The following is a 6,964-nucleotide window of genomic DNA, read 5'->3' on the forward strand; positions in this document are numbered from 1 at the left end:
ACCCCTTAGCAATTTTTTATTTTTTATAAAAACAACTTAACACAATTTTATTCTACTTAATTAAATTATCCATCTCTTACAATGAATAAAAAAAATTATAATTAAAATCCTTCAAAGATATTCAACTTTACTTCAAAAATTAATCATAAATTTTAATGTTTTCATAATTATTATTTTATTTTATTAACTTTCTTATTTAATTATTAAATATATGCTTGAAAATCATTAAATTTCCCTCACATATATAGATATATTAGTCAATTTTGCTAGTTTTATAAATTTAATATCTATATTTAGGCTTTAATTAATTAAGACGTCATCACGGTTCGATCTCAAAAACCTTGAACCTCTCCCTTTTACAGTTCAATGAACAGTCTGGGTCTGAAAACCTTGATTCTAATGCTTTGTTGGTACCTGTTGGCTAGCCGAAACAAGATTCCACAAAACCAACCTCATACCGACATACAAGGAACTAGAGTGATGGCATCTCAGTTACCGAGCAACTGAGTTTTCAAGAAAAAAAAATCACGTAAAGTCAAAGATGAATTTCCTAAAGCTTTATGCAAGCTTTTTCACAATGACAAAAAGATTCAGATCTACCATGCAAAAATTAATGTCATCAATCGTCGATTTGGGGAGGGGATTTCATGGTTGGGGTCGCCACCTTGGAGTCGCGGATTGGGTTCGCTAGTTAAGAACCTTGAGGTTTCCGCTATTGGGTTTGGGCGTTGGGATTGCTTAGTTGTGGAATAAGGTTAGGTTTGAGAGGGGTATTTTCCTTAGATTTTTTTTTCCACGTGTGCCAATAAATTGTGCCACATGTCCAATTGTTTAAAATTAAAATAGTTTAGTCCAAGTCATATTCCATGTCAACACTCTGTTCGGCCAGGTAGGACATAAACTAACAAACATAGACAGAAGGATGAAAAGTAGAATGTTTTGCAAAGTTTAAGGATGAAAAACAAACTTTTGAAAGTTTAGGGAGTAAAAATGAATTTTTGTAAAAGTTTAGAGATGAAAATCATATTTTACCCTAAAAAAAAGAAAGTATCAATAGAAAAATCTTCATTGTGGATAATTATAGGTTTTTTTTATGAAGAATTTCAATTGTAGCATATGACATCATTCATTGCAAAATTTGAATATTGTAATAATGTCTTAGCAAAATTCAATTGCTTATTGTTGGAATACAGTGATATTTGTTATTATTTTTAGAAAATTTTAATTAGTTAATATTGTCTTTAGCAAATAAGTTTTAAAAGCTAACATGCCAAATAAATATTCATATATTAAATTGTTGCTCTAAATTTAAGTACAATGTTTTATACTTCTTCGAATTGAAGTTCTGTGTTACTTTTCTCACTCAAGCTTCTCAGTCAAACCAGCACATGCTTTGCAACCAAACTAGTGATTAAGAGTCATATCACTTCAAAGTAAATGTTATGTTCTACTAAATGTCATATCACTTCAAAGCAAACGTTATCTTGTATAAAATAAATTATTTAGTGGGACTATGTATGACTAATTACCCAACATGATAATAATATTATATACTCTTTCAACAAACTGACCCAAGAACTTCTTGATGATAACAGCGAAGCACTGATAACAGCAAAGCAGTATAGTTCTCTCCAACTTGTCCTTACACGCTAAATTTGATCCAATATTTTATTCTTAAAAGAATTAATTTTGAATGTTTGATCTTGAAGTTCAGCAGAAAACTTGTTAGTCCCCACCATAAATCTCTTATCTTACCAAGTGATATCGTTGTGCCACCTGAATTGAACCCAACAATCATAATCATAGTTGGTTTTATGATGGTATAACAAAAACTTAACCAACCGAAAGTCCAACATGAGAACAATATCAAATTTTTAAAAATATTGTAAAAAAACCAATGATTTAAAACACTCACACATGAACCCAATCAAAAGTTGTTCTTGTTACCCCTTTTGTTAAAAAATTCCACCAAACTCTTTCTCAATGCATCCTAAAATCAATATCAACAAATTAAGCCACGACCCAACTCAAGTTAATAAAATCAACATCATGCTACTCGGAACAGGTATACAGTTAACACTAACAATACACGGTAATAATTCCAAAAACCTATTTATAGAACCTACACATTAGATTGAGATCCTTTAGCTAGCTGTCATACCAAAGATAAGAATGAAAGATGCACAAAAAAATTTGTCTAAAAAAAAAAATTGTTGGTTATATCTACTTGTAGTCTTTGTACCATGTTAGGGTGAGTTTGGTTCAGCTTTTTAAAACTGGTCTTTTTGTAAAAGTGGAGTTTTCAAAAAGTGCAGTATGAAAAAGTGCTTTTTGAAAAAATTGAGTGTTTGGTAAAAACTGTTAAAAAGTATTTTTTGAAAGAGCTGAGTATTTGGCTAGCACTTATAAAAGTGGCGATTTGAGTGGTAAATTACCAAAAAAGACAATGTATATATAAAGTATTGTGAAAGTAATATGAAAATACTTTCTAAAAAATTATTCTAAAAAGAACTTTCAAAGTTTCTAAAAAAATTATTTTTTTTTCACCAATATTAACTAATAATTACCTACTACTTAAAATTTATTGTGAAAATATTGTGATAGTATTTCTCAATTTTAATTTCTCATTCTTTATTTTATTTTTCCCTTATTTCTTTACTCTTTTTTTTACATCCATATTTCCTTCTTCTTTTCTTTTTCTTTTTTTCCCTCTTTTTTTCTCCTCCACACACGTACCCTTCTCTTTTCTTTTCTTTTTTCCTTCTTTCCCCTTTTTCCCCACCACTTCCTCCAAAACATTCCAGTTTTCTTTTTCTTTTTTTCCTTCTTTGCCCTTTTTCCCTACCACTTCCTCCAGAACATTCCAGTTGCCGCAGAGCTCTCTTTCTTTTTTTTATTTTTCTTCTTCCTTTCTCTCTTTTCTCTTACCACTTCGTCTGCAAGTTTCTTTCCCTCTATCCCATCAAAACACACAAACTTAAAGGTCACACACATCACACCATTTGATTCTCATCAAACGAAGATAAAGGGGGAAATCCAAAAGGGAGGAATGGGTCAAATCGGTGCTTGATCTTTGCCTTCACCATTGCCTGTCTTCCTCAACATGCCTCCATTGTCTACTAATCTGCTTTGCCTTCACCACTGCCTGTCCTCCTCCCCCTTGTTGCTTGATCTCTTCCCCATTGCCAACGACATGCGGCAGAAATGGTCAGATCGGTTTTTTTTTTTTTTTTTTTTGTTCTAATTTCATTATTGGGTTCCTTTGTAAAATTGTGTTATAAACAAAGGGATTAAATTGGGTTTTTGGGAAATTTGCGCAACGGTAATATGAAACGCATCAACGCTTTTTTGTAATGAAGCTTAGGGCTGCTTTCGCAAAACGTGTTTTTCCTTCACAAATGAAAACATAGTTTTTTCAAAAAACGCAACTTTTAAAATTTACCAAACACACATTTTATTTATTTGATTTCAAAAAGTGTGTTTTAGCTTCTAAAAGCTGAAATAAATGGGCACTTAATGTGGTGATTTTAGCTTTTGTTGTAGGGAAATGCTGACGTTAGCATGACCCTTTGTTGTATCACTACACTAGGTGGTAGCTTGGCTGTTTTGCGTTTTCTTTTTTCTGAAAGATATGCTGTTTTAATGTTTAGTCCCATGTCAGTTCTATTCTTAGTAGTGTCCTGTTAGTTTATTTGTGTACTTAGCTGCGTTTGGGGATGATTGAAAAGTTAACTTTTAGCTTATTTCAAGTTGCCAATGTGATAGAGTTAATTATTTGCGGATCCGCATGTTAGTCGTTTCAACTTTCAAGAGCAAAACATTATTTGTGGGCCTACTTTTACTTCACATTATTTACCTTACAGCCTAAGTTGGTTTACTTTTTCTGCTATACTTTAATGCTTTCATCAAAAATGCCTTTGCCGTGTAGTCTAATGTGAACTCTGAAAATGCTTTTTGGACAAGGATCCGGTGCAGCACCTAGCATATTACACCGGGTGTAATTCATCCAAATCTTTCATAATTTTTTTTTTTTTTTTTCATTTTTCATAATCTAATTCCACCCTCGGGATCTCATCCATTTTAACAGTCTGTGTATGCTTTGTAATGACTAGCTGACTGTACGAACATTTGTTTTAGCATTGTAATGTGGCTAGAGCAGTGCGGTTTGATGGGCATCAACATTGAGGACAGAGTACATCATACCAGGATCTATCAAAAGCTGGTTATTTTTATGGCTTGAAAGAAACTAATTTGACAAGAAGAGTAGATAACCATCTCTAAGGTGCTGTTCACTAGCTTGTGGGCAATCTAGATTGGCAGAAATAAAGGATTTTGAAGGCACTGGTGTTAACGCTTTATCCATTTATAATTTTGCACCCAAGTCTGAATCTATATTTAGGCACAATTCACAATTCACGAAGAAGCTAGGTTGGAAGGAAAGGAGTACAGTGAGTAGCCAAAAGCGATGCAAATCCAATTATGAACATATTAAGCAGCAGACCCATATGTGTACCAATCATATCAAGCACAAACGAAACCACACCATATTCTTCAATCATTAAAATACGTAAATACAGTACATATATAACTGAACAGGAACAATACAGTACAGAATAATATACACCTTATAGAAGTTGCAACCATATTAGGCTCAGGTTTTTAAACTGACCTGACTAAATTAGATCAGAGCATGGAACCTACAAGAAATGCATAATTATGAATTGCACCAGAGCTCAACATGGAACGAGGCTATGCCAAAGCCTCAGTCAGTTCATATATTCAGAGGTAGACTGAAGTTCGATATCGCTTTGGCTTCTGCTACTCCGTCCACACTTGCATAGCTTAACAAAGAGAGCAACAAAGAGGATCATGAGGACTACTATCGCTGTAGCGAATCTGATGTGCAATAGCAACCATTCTTCACTGTTACCAACAACAAAAATTGGTATATAAAATTGGGAAACGTTAATAAAAAGAAAATTTGAGGTAATTATTATTACCTGTTCCGAGTCGGATCGAAAAGTACTGTGGAGTGGGAGGAGGCAGAGGCAGAGAGAGTTTGAAATTGGGCTGGGAGGCTGGAACCCTGCCATTGATGTACTTCCTTCAATTAGAGAAAAGGAAATATGAGATTTAGGGTTTTGTGGGAAATCGAACTGGTGATGGGACGTCATTCGTCGGGTGTACGAAAAGTAGTTCACTTTTGGTTTATTAGTTTATGCTTTAACTAATAAGATACGAGCGTGAGAAGAAATCCAAAAAGATAAAAAGTGTCTCATCAAGTGTGTGTCTTTGAGTGAGTGTTACACGCTTACACTCTTTTTTAGATTCTTTAGTATGTGTTAGGATTCATGTTTGTGTTTCAGATTTCAACGTTTTTCTCTTTTTTTTCTTTTTTTTTTTTTCTTTTCACGCGTTTTAGGGAGACAATTATCATTATAGTAGTACTATTTACGCACTGTAATAGCACTGTTTATAAGACCCATAGCCACTTTATTAAAAAAAAAATGGGTCCATGGTTATGCTAAAGATTTTTGGATCTTATCTTGGATGATGATGATTGATATAGAATTTTCAATTTTCTAGTACATTGGATGAGGGACTCATGCTGTAATATAAACACTTTATACTCATAAGTAATGAGTAATAAGGGTTTCAAAAACATGTGTTTTTTTTTTTTTTTTTAATCTTTTAATGGAAGAATTGAATGTCCATTACAAGGATAAAACAGTTTGAGGTCTAAAAAAATAATTTTGAATGATCCTTTTTATATTTGAAGATCACTTAAATAGTATTTAGTTAATGTTGTATATTTTAATTTTATATATAATACTTACAATTCGTACTTTTTAATATGGTTAATTTACTTAATGGTAATTGGGTTAAAATTCTGTTAATTCATAATTTTTTTGGGAAATGCTAAAGTTTCTAAAAAAAAAACTTACAAAATTAATGTAGTAATGAATATGATTGGTAGCATTTCAACAAAATGAATAACAGTCAAAATAATGAATATGAACTGTGTAAAAGCTTAAAGCTAAGCTAAACAAGAGTGACTAAATAACTCAATTTTATCTGGATAAAATCATAAAAACGCTGGTTTCTTTCTTTGTCTCCCCCACTACCAAGGGTAAAACAAACACAAAATAAAGCTAGCTTTCACCTATAAAAACAAGGAGAGAGAGAGAGAGAGAGAGAGAGAGAGAGAGAGAGAGTTTTAACAAAAATCTTATGCAAAGCCAAACCTGAAAGAAACAGAGAAGAAGGTCCAACGCAGCTTAAAAAAAAACTACAACAACAACCACCTTGAAATTTTTAATTTTTATGCTTTAAATGGAGAGTTGAAAAATTTTTAGCATTAAGTACCCAAAATGAGGTTTGAGAATTTTTGTTTTTATTTGCTAATTTTAATTTTGTTTTGTTCAAAGAGAAAGAGAGTAAGTGATTTTCTAGCTTCTGTGTGTAAAAGACTAAGTTCTACCCTCTAAAACTCCCACAGAGAGAAAACCAATTGTTAGTTATACATTAGATGAAGAAAAAAATAATTCCTCTTTTTTTCTTTTTTCTTTTTTTTTTTTTATAGGAGTGACTTATGTCACCAGTCAACATATAAAAACATTTATTAGGGGTACTATTCACATTCACTGTCAAATTAGTTATTAGGTGGTTGATACAAATTGTAGTAATTTTATCATTTTCATTTAAAAAAATTTATTTTTTTTATCTATTAATAAGTAGAGCTGGCCTTGTGTATAGGCAAATCACCGATCTTAAGCACACCATGTAAGCAAGCCCTAAATCACGATTTCCAAAACTACGGGCGACAGAGTAGTGTATTGTACAAAGATCTGGAATTTTCCAAACCTTCTTTAAGCATCAACTAGAGAATTATGTTTATACAAAAGATCCAGAGATCAAAGTGAAGTTACTGCATATAATTTACAATCAAGTTACTAGTACAAAT

General features: G+C 32.1%; 1 long non-coding RNA gene across 1 annotated transcript; it reads right to left on the reverse strand.

The window, feature by feature from the left end:
* Positions 1-4,508: 4,508 nt before the first annotated feature.
* Positions 4,509-5,187, reverse strand: LOC126702259 (uncharacterized). The gene is made up of 2 exons (XR_007647695.1): positions 5,001-5,187; positions 4,509-4,923 (listed from the first exon to the last, which is right to left on the reverse strand). It is a non-coding gene; the product is annotated as an uncharacterized LOC126702259 (long non-coding RNA).
* Positions 5,188-6,964: the final 1,777 nt, after the last annotated feature.

Source organism: Quercus robur, chromosome 10 (assembly GCF_932294415.1).
Source record: "Quercus robur chromosome 10, dhQueRobu3.1, whole genome shotgun sequence".
Lineage (NCBI taxonomy): Eukaryota > Viridiplantae > Streptophyta > Magnoliopsida > Fagales > Fagaceae > Quercus > Quercus robur.